Consider the following 17,338-nt stretch of genomic DNA (forward strand, 5'->3'; position numbering starts at 1 on the left):
TTCAGCACTAGGGTGTTGGAACCTCAAAGAGGAGGTGACAAGATAATTTGGACCCTCATCAACCGCTCAGCTCTTGGCACCACCATCATACCCTGGGAGTGCCAAGATCTTGCAACCCCTGGTTTGGGCTGGTTGAGCTGCAGGTGCTGTGGACAGACAGCTCAACAGATGCCTATTATGAACCTGGCATGGACAGATCGGCTTTTGGAGAGAAGAGAGCATACAGTCACTCCCTATTTTCAAGGTAGGCCTTGATGCAAAATGTGAAGCTGGCACAGAAAGCTGATCTAAGTGGGCCAGGTGCCTGGTCCCATCATTTGCACATTTGCCAGCTGTTTTTTCTTGGCTGATATCCCTGGAAAAGCTTCCCTTGATCCTGTAAGACACAGGGAAGTGTGAAGACATGGTAAGGCTCTGGCATAAGTAACATACGTAGGCTGGCATAGCAACATGGGTGTAGGTTAGGGTGCACTTTCCTGGTCCTTCCTGAACAGTGAGAGCCACCAGACTTCCCATTCCTGCTGTCAATTCTAATACCATAGTTTCCTAAGAGGACATCTACAGCCATATAGACACTGACCAATGAGGAATATAGTTCAGGCTGAAGCTGGGGAAGAAGCTATACCAAACTCAGTTAACATTTACTGATGGGCATAAAACGTTGTGCTGGGGCTAAGAGTAGTCTAAAGAAGTATGATCCATGTCCTCATCCTCAAGGTATTCAATCTGGTTGGGGAGACAGGACATACATAGCAAAAGATGGTCAAGAGATAAATGATAATAATAAAAGTAACGACATAATGAGGCAACACATTCATTGCCAAATGAGAATGATAGATGGCGAATTTATGGAGATCAGAGCAAATGCAGACTAGCTACACCTTGGTGCTTTTTAGAAGGCAGCAGTGAGCTGATTTTTAAATGGGATAAAGACTTCAGAAGCGGCCAGTTAGTGCAGAAGTAGTGAACCAATTTCAAGGAGATCAACTCATGTACTCAGGACCATAAACCAAGAGTTTAGGACAGAAGGAGGCCAAGAAGGAAGCTTAGCATCATCACATTGGTTTTGGTCAATTGAGACATTACTGAGGTAGCACAGCTGTTATGAACATGGGTTCTGAAGCTCTGTCCTTACTGACTGATGTAACCTTGAGCGAGTTATTTCACTCCTTAAAACTCAGTGTCTTCATCTGTAAAATAGGAAAAATAGTATTGCTAAATTTCTTCAAAAGGTTGTTAAAAAGGATTACATGAATGTATACATAGTGATTAAGCACAGAACAGTGTCTGACGCAGAGTAAATATCTTATAAATATTAGCTAATAGCAGTGGTTGTTTCAGTAATAGGAAAGATTGTTGAGATCATATCTTAAAATCAAGTCTGTGAACTGCGAGCTAGGAGCAAAATCTTCTCCTCCCATGACGTACCTGAGGCTGAAAGATTACACACCTAGGTAGTGACAAGGTCCGTGGGCAAACTCAATCGTTCTGACTTCCTGTCTGACACCTTTCTGCCCACCGCACTGCATCGTAGCCTATAATTAAAAAGCCAGGAATGGTAGATGTGGCCAATTAAGGGATGAATTGGGCAGATCTGAACTCCATTTCACCTTAATTTGTTATCACTCTTTTGATTCTGAGTAAACTGTGATATTTTGTTGGGGGTTCTACATGTGGTCGCCTGCCAGCATCTGAGAACCAGCTGGAGAGGCAGCAGCGACAGTCCGGCATTTGACAGTGAAAACTGCCTCGTACATCCCACAAGGTTCTGGCAGTCAGCCCGCACCTCGGCCTGGGCCAAGCGCTCCCTGGCCAGGCGTCAGGTCAGCAGAAAGTGATTCATTTTTGTTATGCATTTGAAGAAAGCGGGGGAATCACAGGGCTTTAATGAGCATATTTAATTGGGGCTTTTTCTCAGGAGAAGAGAACATGTCCTCTTGATATCTGTCATAGGAAGAGGCAAGATGAGAACCCTAATGACCTGAGCACAGCAGGGCTCCATTTCAACCACAGAAGACAGAGCTGTGGGGAAGCGCCAGGCTGTCAGGAAGAGACATTTCCAGTAGGAAGGTTACCTAAGAGAGAAAGGCTCTATCCTTACAAGGAGCTGGAGCAGGAAACGTGGTCAGGATAGCTTTCCTTGGAGCAAGGATGTATTACTTGTGTTTGAGGTTTTTCCATGTGATCAGAAACATGACAGAGATCTCTTCTCTGGTCATTGGATACCACAACATTCTTGGCTTGGTTTGATATGCCTGAATCGAGAGAAATTGCAGATCTCGTCCATTCAAATCCACCAATATTCATTGGAGGTTTAGTATACACAGGGCAAGGAAGGTGTTTGAAAATACTGTATAAAGATGAAATTGCCATAGTCCTTATCTTCCATAGACTCATAGTCTACTTGGGGAGATACAAGTGGAATGTAATACACACCTCCTGGGGAAGCTTCTTTGCTGGCACTGATTCCCTGTTTTCCAGATAGAGCCCATCATGCCAAGGGAGGGAGGTCTCTAGCCAAGCTACACAATGGGTAACCTTCTAACTTACAATAGCAAATTGGTCCATGGGTAGACAGGACCTAAGCTGTGCCCATCTATTCCATTTCTGTTTGTCTCTCTGTCCAACTCTCTGTTTCTCTCTCATTTAAAACTAAGAACAAAAGAGACAGAGACTGGGTGCCATTGGAGTCACATTGTATTAACGCAAATACTCTAGGCAGAACATTCATGAGCCCCAGAAGTTTCTTTCCTTTCCAAATTCAAAACTTCCTTAAGTTCTGGAAGACACTTGGCAGTCTTTCCAAATAATTATCCTTTGCCTTAACTAGTTCAAATTTGTTTTCTGTCACCTGTATTCAAAGAGGCCAGATACATACAAGTGATCTAATTTAAGAGGGTGATCAGTAGAAAACTTGGAAATAACCAGGGTGGGGGGAAAGGAGGGAAAAGACAGATAATATCTCCCTAAATTCCTCTAGCACATATGAAGAAAGGCTACACATCTACTTACCGTTACAGAATAGAGCTCTGCAATGCCAAAGACACTACACATTGATGAATTTCTTGGTATCTACTGATAGTATGGTAGAGTAAGAGGAATTCTATCTTGGGAGTCAGAAGTCATTTTTCAGTTCTAGTTCTTTTACTAAGAACCTGGATGATCTTGGCCATATTTCTCCCTCTCCCTATGCCTTACTTTCAATATATGTAAAATACAGAGGATGCACTTAATGTCCAAGACCCCTTCCAACTTTGTGACCACTGACTGGTAGAAATGATAGATTCAGATATCCATCACATAAGCAAAAGTAAAATTAGGTCCAGTCTCCCAAAGGATATAGAAAAGTACCAAGGACTATGTTTTATGCACAAGAGATTAGGAGTTGACCAGACCAGAGTCCTGCTATCAGTTGGAGATTTTCTGTTGTGTTCTCCCTCGGCAGGTTATTTTGTACATCTACTTTTAAGTGCATGTGTCTGACAGTTTTTCAACTGGGGAGGGCATTGCCAGAAATAATTGTTAATAGTAATATTAATAATACCTAAATATTTTGAGTGCTTCCTGTCAGCCCCTATCCTGCAGCTCAAGACAAGGGCTGATTTCAACTCCTTTGCATGATCTCATTTAATCCTTTCAATACTGTATAGCTTCCACGTTGAGGAAATTGAGGCTTAGAGAATGATTTGCCCAAGGTTACACCTCACTTTAGGCCTTGCCTGCCTCCAACATCTATGATTTTAATATAATACAATGAACTGCTTCAGTCTAATACCCATGTCGTACTCCATTTACTACCTGTGAGGAGGAGGTGGGTTAAGAGTTTATAAGTTGGTAACATTTTGGAACATGGGTAGGAAGACAAATTTTAAAGTCATAATTCTTAAGCACTTTCTAACCATTGGAGCTATCTGAAAATGAAAGGAGTAGACTCGAGGTCATGGGTTGCCTGCCACAACTCTAAGTTGTATGATGTCTGGAAGAGAAGAGAAGTTTCCAGAAAGTGTGAATCACTGTGCTGAGGAAAGAAAGTTCATGTGTACCACCTACAAGATCTCTTGCATCCCTGAGCTCTTACAAAAACGCTGAGGTTGGCTGTTTAAGATACGGCCTAAGGGAAAAAATAACTCTTAGACCTATCACAAAACCTGTCAAGGAACGTGGAATATTACCAGGGCTAGCCATACAATCACATGACTTTTATCTCACACAGACTATAAATCAATAAAATTAATGTAATGAATTTGAGCCCAGCTTCTCACTGAGAAGTAAGGGTTCAATTTATCACATGTGTGAATTGTGCAATGGGTAGGACTCCTGCAGCTCAAGTCAAGGGCTGATTTTGGCTCCTTTGCAATGCAAACCCCAGGTCTATTATTCGTCTTGCAACATGATTTTCACCAAGTGTCAGCTAAAACCCAGCGCTTCAGCGCATTTCTTCAGCCAAGGAGAAGATCACGGCTTAAGACAGAAATAGTTGCTTGGCTACTGATTTTCTACCACAGGTTTGCATGTTCCATCAGGAAGAGGAAATGTTGCTCCTACTTAGTTTTTTCTCAGCCCTTGGCTTTGTCTGAGGCAGTGAGCATGTGGCAAGCTATTTTCTTAGCTTAAAAGGATATGAATGGGACTTTCAACATTAGTATTCTTGGGTTTGTACAATTTTAAATGGGCTCAAGCTTTGCATGAGTGAGCATGGGTCCTGTCTGAATGATCAAATGAGACTAAACTAGGACAAAGAATACTTTTTACTATTAATATCAGATAAGCTATTCTGTATTCTCAGGATGTCAATGTGATCTCCAGGTCCAACCACGTTACATACAGATGGGCAAAGAAAAAGGGGAGGGAACGAAGGCAGGAAGCTACTCTCGATTCCAAGATGGTTGGAATGTAGCAGCAGGTCTGGGACTAGAATGATGGACTGTGGAGTTCACATTTACCCTGGGCTCTTTTCAATGCTCTACCCTCCTTCATCAAATCCCACTCCACTGTGCTGATGAACTGTGGAGCCGGGCAATGACTCACCTACGTGAGCACCGAGGTGGAACTGGGAAAGCCGGGTTTGTCAGCCCCCAGGCTCAGAGCTGGATGAGGCATATGGTTAATTTGGGATGACTTCTTAGGGGCTTTGAGGCTCCATGCTGCTTCTCTGGCCAATCAGTACAGGATAAGGAAGGGCCTGAAGCGAAGAATCCCTGATGGAGGGAGAGCTCTTGTTTAAGTGCTTTGGGACCCCACTGAAGTGACAGCAGGTTTTCTGAGCATGAATTTTCATGAGGGACTGTTCTTTCTCCTGAAAGAGAACGAGGAAGAGGTTTACAAGGGATTCTAGGCAGAAGCTGGAGGAACTGTTTCCCTAATGTTCTCCAGGAGACAATGAATGTAAGCATTTCTTCTTTGAACCCATACGATGAGATGTGGGGAAGTGAGATAGTTTCCTCAGCATGCAGGAGAATCCTACTCTCCCTTTGCACATCTGGCAGCTTGGGGAGCCCTGGGAGAAAGGGCTTAGGAGCCTCAGTCAGAGACTGAGGCAGCTACAGCAGAGCAAGGCACCACGTAACTTTGAAGAGATTTCTTGGGCATTCATAGGGCTGTTTAGGATACTCATCTGGGAATGATGATGGGGAGGGAAGGACTTTGTAGGGGAATGGGTCCCCGCATATACTGATGGGGTGCAAAAGCCTGAGATATATGGGTTATTAAGGCGGAGAGATAGTGAAAACCATGAACTAACGTAAGACAAGAGACACCTCCCTCTTTGTATCTTTTTCAACTGCCTGAGGCTGCTCTTTAGGAAATTGGCCTTTTCAAGGCTGTCCTTGATGTCCATTGATTTTTAAATATGTAATTAAACGGCTATGAGGAAGAAAAGTACATGATATGATTTGCTATCAACTCTAAGCATTTTGGTTTATGATCTGTTTCCTTTTAAATGCTTTAAAACTGAACTTCCCTGTTATCTACAAACTGCAAGTCTCTATAATAGATGCTGCAAAGCACACAGGCACGAATAAGATCAGGTCCTTGGGCTGCGGAGCTAACAGCACTAGAGAGGAGAGAGAAGACGTATTCAGAGCCGCTATCATGGAAGGCTGTGGTACCTGGCTTGGTAAAAGGAAGTATTTTAGGAGTTGAGTCAGGAGGAAGCATACCTTGCAGGTGACAGCAAGCTGGCTGGAGAGATGAGCCACATTTTTCTAAGACTTAGAGCCATCCAGGCAGTAAGATTTATTTTCATGGCCATACAAATATTTTAATGACACTAAGTGTGCACGAATCGCCAATAATAACAGAATATGTATTTCTGTAGTGACATGTGTTCAATGTGTGTTAAAAAATATGCTGGTTTTCTTTTGATTTGAATACTTCTCAGTAGACTGGTGTCAGAATCCCAAGTCATCAGTGCCAAATCCATCTGGATGAGAAGCCCGTTCCCTGCCATTCTACGTGCAATTGTTCTGGTTGGCACAGGCCCCGTAAATAGGCCCTTTTGTCCATTACGGTTCCGAACCAAGGGTCATGTAAGACTTTAGAGTAAGGCAGGTTGCAGGCCAACATATAATTTTTATTATTCATGAAGCTGATGTTAGAGAATGTAGCTTCTATTTATGGGCTAGCGGGTTAACCACTACTGAACCCCGTAAGTAGAAAGACTACACGGACCCTGCCCTGTTAGGATCATCTGCCTTTGTGAAACTCAGGACACGGAGAAGCAGAGCCGAATACACGCTTCCTGCCGAAAAGACCTCAGAGTGGAAAAGGAAAGATCAGGGGCAAAGATTATACCGGTTCATTTCTTAGACCGAGCCAATCAAACACACCACCTCTCCTCCACAGGGAGCAGTAAGAGGTGGAGAGAGGGCGGGCTGCCATGGCGGTGGAGATCCCTCTGCATGGAAGCCATTGTGTGGGAGAAGAATGTCCACTTCCAGTTCCCAATGAAACTCCCGAGAAAAAGCTGGAATTAATATAGCAGGAATAATAATGTCTCCCACTTTAAAGAACCAGTGGCCTCAGACGGGATGAAATGCAACAAGGAGGTTAAAACAAAAAAACAAACAAAACAAAACACAAGCCAAACCAAAGCAAACAAAAAACAAAACAAACAAAAAACACCAAGAGGCAATCCCAAAGAGATGCACTCTTGTTCACAGCTTCCTGTCTCTTCCTCTTTCTTAGATCACCCTTTGCCATTCCCATGTCCATTCAATCTTGACTACAAAACAATTCTGCCTCAGTTTATGGTCTACTTCACCATAGAAGTAGACCTTGAAATGGAATGTAATGCGTAGTACCAGGCTGAGGCATCCTCTCTCAGGACATGGTGGGGAGGAAAGTGGGTCTTTTCTGTCCGTTACTTCCTTAGGACATGTTGCTAGTTCATCATTTTACCTCAGACTGTGAGGTCCTCTTTCTGCTTTGCATGTGTGCACACGCATATATGCATTCGCAGCTTCCAATCAGTCCCTCATGCAATTCATGGAGTTCGCCTCTCTGGCTTATTCGAAATTTCTTGGATCCATCCTTTCTTGTTTCCACAGTTAGAGAGAAATACACATCCACTCTTTATATGGAAAATAACCGCTCACATTTAATCCTCACAATCCTTACAGTATAGCCAGGTATATACTTAACAAATGAAATTAAACTTGCACAAATGCTAACAAAACATACTAACTTGTTGCTGTGGATGAATGTCTGTGTTCCCCTAACATTTTTATGTTGAAATCCTAAACCTCCAATGTTATCAGGAGGTCATTAGTTCAGGAGGGCGGAGCCCCTCATAAGTGGGATTAGTGCCCTTATAAAAGAGATGCCAGAGAGGTGTCTTAGTTTTCCTGCCATGGGAAGATACAACAGGAAGTTCGTAGGCTGTAATCTAGAAGAGAGTTCTCACCAGGAGCCTACCATACTGGCACCTTGGTCTTACACTTTTAGAATTGTGGGAAGCAAATTTTCTTTGTTTATATACCACCCAGTCTTGCTGTTCTCTGTTAGAGCAGCTCAAACTAACACACGTGCTAACATCTCTGAGACCCAAGTAGCCTCGCCTACCGAGAAACCTGGATTCCGTCTCAACTACCTGTGCGATGTTAACAAGTTACTTCCGCTTCTCTGGTCTTGCTTCTCTCTTCTGTGAAATAAAGGAGTAGGGTTCCGTTGTTTTTGAGGTCAATGGGTAGGATTTACTGGTTTAAGTGCTTAAAATATTAAAATTATACATTACACATTTTTCTTATAAAAATGTCAACATTCCTTGAGAAGAATAAAGAGTCCAAGTCCTACCTCCCACCCACTCTTCTCTCTAGATGTAATTTTATGGAGTCACATCTTTATTGCATTTGCTTATATGTGTATTTATCTTTGTATAATGCCACTTGTTCCCATAAATGTGATTCTATTATATGTAATTCTATAACTCAACTTTTCCTTCTTACTTAAAAATATAGCTTATGATCTTCTCGTTTCATAACACCAGAACTCTCCATTAGCTACTGTCAGAGATTCCGTGTTGTGGATGTACTGCATGGTTTATAAAGCACTCTCTTTTTTTGTGAATACTTAGGTTGATCTCAGTTTTTGCTATCACAAACGATGCTACAATAAATATCGTTGTACATGAGTCTTTATACACATATGTCAGCACTTCCTGGAAGAAGAGAGATCTGGAAATTACACTCCAGGGGTATCAATATTTAAATGTAGAGAGAAAACCAAATGGGTGGGATTTTGATTTCTGCAATGGGGACTAGAACTCACTCCTGCTTTGTGCTTCATTCTCATCAAAACTGCTGCTTGACGTCTCCACTTGGATGTGTGATATTTCAATGTCCAAACTATGGCTCCCATTTTCCTCCCTAATTCTCCTTCTTCCCCAGTCTTCCTCACTTCATTAGATGGTGCCACCATCATCTCAGGGTTCACGTCCCCAAACCACAAGTGCTTCTGTATTTCACCTTTCTCTTATCCTTCAAGACCAATCCTTTTACAAGAACTGTTGATTCTATCTTCAAAATAAAACTAGAACCCATTTATTTTCTTCGATCTCTACAATCACCATTTTAGCCCAGGCGGCCATTCTCTCTTATCTAGTCTATGACAGTAACTTCCTGGCAGATCTTGCTCCTTCTAACTGCCCCCTCCCAACTCCTCCATCCCACTAAAATGCTTTCTTTGTCCTGCAGCCAGAGCAATATTTTTAAAATATAAATTTGATCATAATATTCTTTTGCTCTAAGTTCTTCAATGAACCCATCTCACTAAAAGTGGAATGCAAACTCCCTCCATGGCCTTGTAGATCTGACATGACCCTATGTAATCCCACCTCCCTGGCCTCACTTGGAATCCTTTCTGTTCTGGCCATTCTTATTTCAATTCACTTGCCTGAGTGTACGAGTTCCATTCCCACTGCAGAGCCTTCACGTTTTCTCTCTCTGGGTCTAGGAGTTTTTTTCTTGTTCTGTGCACGGCAGGCTTCATTTTCTCCTTCCGTTCTCATTTGAATGTCGCCTCTTCAGAGATGCCTTCCCTGATGCCCTGTTGCGAGGAGCCCTGCTTCTTGGTCCCAGCTACTCTCTATCATGCTCCTCTATTGATTACCTTCCTAGCTCCTAGTAGACTCCAAAATTATCTGGTTTAATTATGTGCCTACTTGTTTTTTGTGTGTATCCCCCGCTACCAGGCAAGCTCTGTCAAGGCACAGGCCCTGCCTTCTTTCCCTCTGCCTTGGGCAGATAGCTGATACTCAATGAAGAGATCTGACTACATGAGGAAGACTTTCCAGCAGAGGTAATACCTGCCGTGGGGAGAGGCACAGAGAATGGAGATCACTGAGTAAGACAGATCAGAGAATTGAAGGTAATTGAGTGAAGAGAGTTAGACAAGAGGTAACGAGAGAGAGAGGCTGGAAGGAAAGTCTCTGCGAGGTTGCAGAGGGTCTCCACTGATGGAGCTGGTCCTCTGGGTTCTCTGAGCCTTCTCTCTTGGCTTCCCATCAGATCGCATCGCATGGCTGCCAGCAAGGGACGCATGCGTGAGGGGCTGCTCCATGCATCCTGGCACCTGCAACTTGGGACAGGGTTTCACTTTTTGAAAGTAGCTCTTGGCACATCCGCTTTACATTTCGCTTCCAAGAAGGCTCAGGATCTCTTTATATTCCCAACTTGTTTTTCTAGATTGTGTCGTGATTTGGCTTTATTTCAGCACTTCGAGATGGAGGAACTTAATAAAGTAGTTTCCCCAATAACCTAGAGGAAAACTATCCATTTTCTCTAAGTCATCAAAGGTCCAGATTACCCTACCAATTAGAAAAAAAAGTCCGTAGTGACTCTAGAACCATTAAGGTATGTGATAATCTCATTAAATTTCTTAGTATAATTAGCTACTTGTTTCTTCCTTAGGGCATATTCATACTCCCTTCAATTAGAAGATATTTTTAGTTCGTCTAAAGTATGTAATGTCCTTTGTAAAAGGAAAGGTTCTATTTCCTTTCTGTTGTTCGACAAACCCCATTTATCCCTTAGAATAACTTTATATGTATGTTTCGTGTTTACTTGGAAGTATGAATTATGCCATTTGAAGATCAAGGAATAATTTGTTGATAGCACTCGTGTCTCACAGAAGAGGTGCTGGGGCCTCTGAGTTGAGGATCTGCCTATTTTCTAGAATATCAGTCGTCAAGGGGAAAGAGCAGGGAATACTTACCTTGGGCCCTGTTCAGAATGAGGCCTGAGCCAGCTGCCAATCGTTGGAGGAGCTTCTAATCACCCCACTTCTCACCAACAAGAACTGCTAGAACAAACATTTCTGTCATTAACATGGAAGTCAGAGGAGAGATGTGACTTGCTTTATAGATAATTTCTCAAGAGCACTTAGCTACAACAGAGATGCCTATCCTTATTAGACACATCAGGGGGGTTAGTATAGGAATTCTCTCCATAGATGACCACTTTAGTTTTGTTAGATGAACACATTTTAAGCAAAACATAAAATGTCAGTCTGTACTCAACTGTATAAACATATGCTTATTCTGACCTCTAAAATTTTAGCTGCATTTTCTTCCTCATCCCCAAAGTTTACTCTTCGTTGTTAATACGTCACCATTAGATTAAAGGAGCTAAAGTAGCTGTAATTGAGACGTTATTTGGTTCTTATTTTAGCCTGAAGTTAGCATATTAATAAAATAGCATATGAGTATCCTGCTGTGTAAATTATAAACTAAATTTTCAGCATGGGCTTATAGCCAGTAACTACTGAGACTTATTGGAACAACGCTAAGTTTTCTCTATCATTTAGGACCTTTATTGTTCACCCCCCCCTTTTAATTGCCTGGAATAATCTTAAAATGTATTCTGCAAGCTGTAATTTTGGCAAAGAGATGAGGAAGGGAGGAAAACAGGGTGAAGAAAAAAGTAAGAGAAAGGAAGGAAGGGGGAAAGGAAGACAGAAAGGTAAGAAAAAGAGAAACAGAAGAATAAAAGGAAATCCAAGAGATTTTGTGTCACTCTTTTTGGGGTCCTAAAATGCCTTTTGAATCATAGTAATATTACAGTTGTGGAGTTTCTTTTGTAACAATCTAGTTTATTTTATCAGTTTATTTAAAAAATTACTTTGAAATACCTATAGATTCATTGCAAGTCCCAGTCCCTCAGTTTTCTCATTGGTTACATCTTAGGTAATCGTAGCACAATCTCCAAATCACGAAATTGACACACAGGTGTGACGGGAGTGTATCTGTCTCTGCCTTTTTGTCACATGTGGAGACTGATGTAACCTCTGCAATCAAGATCAGACTTCATCTATCACCACGATGATCTCTCTCTTTCTGACACCCTTCCCTCCTCCCCACCCCCTCCCAGCCTTAACCCCTGGGTATCTCAAATCTGTTCTTTAGCTCTATAATTCCATCATTTCAAGAATGTTATACAAATGGTATCCCACAGTATATAGTGGTTTGAGATTGGCCATGTCTGCTCAGTGCAATTCCCTTGAGATGTATCTTTCTTACGTGTTCATCCATAGTTGGGTCCCTTTAATTTGGAGTGTTTCAAGAATTGGGTTAAAATAATTTGATGAGTGCTAATATATTCTCTATTCAATAAGACATTATTTACACAATTCTATGGTAATTCTGAGGATGTTAGTGATGCTTTATGATATGGTCAACTCCTTTCATTTTGGCTTCTTGTCCTCTGCAAGTGCTCCATCAGCTAGAAGTTCTCTTCTCACCACGGCCCCGGGTCAGCTCTCACCTTCACCAAATCCCTCACTGACCTTTAGAGTGGTCTGCTTTGTTCCTCTTTTCCAGGCTCCATCAAAGGAGAATGGCATGCCTGTCTTTCTCTGTGTGCTCACTGCATCTTGTTCTTACCTTTATTAACTATATGTTGCCATGTTTTTCTTCTTCACAGGACTAGGTGCCTCTTTTCTTCCTTAAATGGAAGGCATTTTATTTTATTGTTTTAAGTTTATTTATTTATTTATTTTGAGAGAGACAGAGAGACAATGAGTGTGTGTGTGCAAGTGGGGAATGGGCAGAGAGAGAGAGAGAATCCCAAGCAGGCTCCATGCTGTCAGCACAGAGCCGGACACTGGGCTTGAATTTCACAAACCATAAGATCATGGCCTGAGCCAAAATCAACAGTTTTTGCTTAACCGACTGAGCCACCCAGGTGCCCCAAGACCAGGTGCCACTTGAGGGAAGGAAGCAACTTCTCTGCAGTTCCTGGCAAGAAACTGCCTGTTCTCAATAAGTGCTGGTCGCACTGATTTTGAGTTTCCCTGAATTATGTTAGGAGTTCTGACTTAGTTGGTGCATGGAAGGCACCTGGGGGAATTTTTAAAAAATCTGATGCCTGGGGCTCAACCTCAGAGCTTCTAACTGAACTGACCTGAGGTGCTGTTAGGGTGTTATAAAGGTCCCCAGTAGGTTCTAATGTGCTAGTATCTAGAAGTGGCTAGACCCGGGTGCATGGGTGGCTCAGTCAGCTAAGCGTCCAGCTTTGGCACAGGTCATGATCTCAGGGCTCATGGGTTCGAGCCCTGCGTCGGCTCTGTGCTGACTGCTCGGAACCTGGAGCTTGTTTCAGATTCTGTGTCTCCCTCTCTCTCTGCCCCTCCCCTGCTTGCCTGCATGCTCGCTCTCATGCTCTCTCTTTCTCTCTCTCAAAAATAAATAAAAACATTAAAACCAATTTTTAGATGCACTGCCTGGGCCAAGATAGGATTTAATCTATGAAGGAAACTGTATTCAGCAGCTCTTCTTTTACCCCTCCATAATACTTAATTTTGGGGCAAAAATAAGCATTAGCTTGCATTTTGAGGTTTAGACATCTCCTATACATTAACAGAATGGTTTTGTGTATGACTCAGAATATGATTTTGTGAATTCTGCCGGTCACGTCGATTCCACGGCATAACCTCTGCAAATAGGAAAAGTGTGTTCTCGACTCTCCATAAAATTTAAATCAATTCAAAACACATTTCTGAGGCTTCTAAAGTAGTCATTAACCAGCGGTTCTCAACCTTGGCTGCACATTAGAGTCAGCTGGGGAGTTTTAAAAAGCCCAGTGCTTGGGCTGCACCCCACGCCAATTAAATGAGAGTCTCTGGGGATGCGACCCAGGCATCAGCACTCTGTAAAGCTCCCAGGATTCCAGTGGGCGGCCAAGGCTGAAGAACCATGGCCATAAAGCAGTACAGCTCTTTTTGGACATTTCCTGATTTGTCTTTGTAGATGTGTACCTTCACATGCTTTGTATACATTAATTAACTTTTATATGAATGGGGTGGAGAGCAGGAAGTATCTATTTAACCCGCCTGCTTAAAAAAATCTTACCTGTTGTAAATGTGTGCATAGCATTTGGCCATTGACAATGTGCTTTTATGTAACTTTCTTATTGAAAAAGGAAAGCAAAATAAAAAAGCAGGGTGAAGAAGAGCAGTGATGATTAACTTCATATCCCGGTTTTACAGATGAGAAAAGCGAGGCAGAGAAAGATAAAGGGATGCACGGCCAAGGAGGCAAGAGAGGCCCTCCCTCTCTGGGCACGTGAGTGAGTACAGACTGGCGCCTGAGTGTGAGTGCCACCTTGCTTCATGCCCCCTGAGGGTCTCATCTCCCCCCGCCTCGTCCCAGCTCTGAAGAGAAATTACCCCATCTCACAGCCAGACAGAAGAGGAGGGTGCTGAGATCAGACTCTGGAATGCCTGGGCCTTCCTCAGTCTACCATCTTTATCGGTCAGGAAACACACACCTTATAGTAGAAAAGGCAGGATTGCTTCTGCTTCTTTAACTTATGGTAGGACGCTGACTAGTGCCTCCCTCCACCCCCAAGTTCGCATCCTTCTCCTGGAAACTTACGAATATATTATCTTAGCTGGAAAAAGTATCTTTGCAAATGTTGTTGAGAATCTGGAGATGAAGAGGTTGGCCTAAGTTATCCCACTGGGCCTCATGAAATCACAAAAAGAGTGTTCACAAGAGAGTTATAACTCCTTATTAGAGGGACTTAGGAGAGACAGAGTCAGAGGAGGAGGCCATGAGCATGCAGGTGGCCTCTAGATGCTGGGAGAATCGAGGGATGCTTCTCTCTTAGAGCCTCCAGACGGAATGCAGCCCTACAGACGAAAGCATAGCCTTGCTAAAATCAAGTTTAGCCTGCAAGACTCAGGCTTCTGACTATCCAGAACTGTAAGATGATAAGTTTGTGTCACCTTAAATCACTACATGTGTGGTGATTGTTACAGCAGCAATGGAAAACTAATACACTTAGCTTAAAATTAATATCTGTGAAATAGTAGCTTCCCAAATGAAGTAGTTGGCTCATGTTTAGTGCTGTGTTATAACAACGCCAAAAACATCATCTCAAGTACTTAAAACATGCCCAGGGTAATAAGTGGCTTATATGTTGGGACTCCTACGAACTGAGCCAACAGAGGAAATAGATTCTCCTCTTATCCTGGGGTGCACAGTCACTGGGACAAAAGATGAATAGAATCACCAGCTTTATTTAGCATGTCATTGTTCTTTTTCTTCCTTGCTGTTCTACTTCTCTCTCTCTCTCCCTTGTCCTCTCTCTGATAAACACATACGACTAAATTAGAAAAAAATGAAAACTTTAATCTGGAGTATGATGCCACTTCTTCAGAAAACTGAATTTCCTATAGGGACCACACTCATATAGCACTAGTGATATGAGATATTAGGGTTATGGTTGGGGGGAGGTAGAATTTAGAGAGGTGGGGAGCTCAGAGTTGATGAGATAGACTTATGCTGTGAGCCACTAAGACTTGGAATGAGGGCTGGAAGGAGGAGGCAATCAGAGACATGATGTCACTCTGTGTAAGGCCTTTCCAAAGGTCCAGGTCCTTTGGAAAGAAAAGAAAAATTGTTTGGAAATAATGATCTCCCCAATACCCAAAGTATTTAAGCAGAGATATGGCAATGATGATGTAGGGAAGAGACTAGGGTATTGAATAGAAGATGTGAGGGGTTTTAGGGCCTTTGGTACAGAAATTCTCCACTATGAAATTCAGCTCATTTCATTTCTTAAGATTTGGTTCTCTCTTTCCAGAGGTAAGTGGCTACAAGTAAAAGGATGCTTGTAATTCTCTTACATCTTATTCTCTGCATGAGATTTGATCTCCATAGAAATTCCAAAATGCTACAGCACAATGCTTCTTCTCTTGGAAGATACATTGTCTTGTTAAAGAGGTCTCTCCATAGTAGGAAATGTAATACCAGATGTTTCTTTACCAGCCTGTCCAATGGAGTTTTGTGTGAGTTCAACCCAAATCCCTTGGTTTGTGAGGTCTAAATTCAAATACATGAGATGCCAAGGAAAGTGTTACAGAGAGATTTTTGAGGCAGGCCCTATTTCTTTCCTTTAAAGTAGGTGCCACGACATTTTCCAACCGCTGGGTTTGGTGTTTAAGAGACCGTGAAGGAGAAACCTTCTCGAGAGCCCTTCTGGGGCTGGCTGTGGTCCACGTCCACCAGGGTCCTGCCTGCGTAAATCACACACCCAAATACATCCAGATAGAGCCTATCCATCACATGCTGGCAGTGACGTGGGCTGCGCGGTCTGTAAATCTGGCGAAAATAATGTATTTGTGCTGTGAGATGACATCCCATAATGAGATTGTGATATCCTAGAGCATGTGATTTGCTATTTGTGACAGAGATGAATTTCACAGTGAACGCAGCTGCTGAGAATCTATGGGGCCTGGTGGACACATGGAAGGGAGAGGTCCCTCTCAGGCCATCCTGTCAGAACTCTTCTCTACTGGAAATCGTACTTCGGGGCCAAGAACAAACTGCCAAATCGAATTTTCTCTAAAGAGTAGCTGAGTATTTAGGCAAAGCAAAATATCTAAAGGGAAAAATGTGTGGAAGACATTCGTCAATAATCTTTGACTGCATTTATGGTTTATGGTAACTGAATCCAACAGTCCACAACTGAGGTTATGTGAGAGGCTCGTATGCCCTCAGTGTGTGCAGTCTGTGCAAGGTAAAGACTGCCTTTATGCTCAAAATAGAAGAGACACTAAGATATTCTGATTCTCATGCCCAGTCATACAGAAGAATGCTAGACATTCATCACTTTCAAGGGTCGCAAGTGGTCCTGAGTGCCTGTCATATAAAGGATGGTCCCTAGACCAGTGGGATAGGCATCAGCTGAGATTTTATTAAAAGAGAAAACAGACTCTTGGGTCCCTTCCCAGACCTACTGAATCAGAATCTGCATTTTAACAAGTTTTCCAGGTGGTTCTTATACACGTTAAGTATGCTCATCAGCACCAGTAATGATGATGACAATAATATAACACAAATCATTTAAAATATGTGTAAATGACTTTTTTTTATGAAAAACTTTCACAGTCATTGCCAAACTTGAGCTTTCCAATAGTCTTGCAAAGTAGGCAGCGGCCATTATCCTCACCTGACAGTTGAAGCAATTTGAGTTCATTGGGATCAGCAGTTTTGCCCAAGATACACGCGAGGAAATAGAGACCTTAAATTCCAACCCGGGTCTTTTCCCTCCAAACCCAGGATACCCTTTCTCATCACTGGTAGAGTACAAGCTCTGAGTCTGCCTTCTGTCTCCAGGAGTTACGAGAAACTCTATGAAGCCATTCACACACTCATACGCTCCTCCCCATCATGAACAAGAATAGGCATTTGTAAATGACCAGCTGAGCCTAGGGTTACTGTGAGTGGCTGAGTCTGTAACAGAACTTGGCTCAAAACCTGACCCCTCTCTTATGAGTTTTGGATTCTGATAGTGCTTAATTCGGGATTGATCACACAGGTTAACTTGGTGATACCCAG

This window comes from Hyaena hyaena, unplaced genomic scaffold, assembly GCF_003009895.1.
Source record: "Hyaena hyaena isolate Hyena2069 unplaced genomic scaffold, ASM300989v1 scaffold_45, whole genome shotgun sequence".
NCBI classification, from domain to species: Eukaryota; Metazoa; Chordata; class Mammalia; order Carnivora; family Hyaenidae; genus Hyaena; species Hyaena hyaena.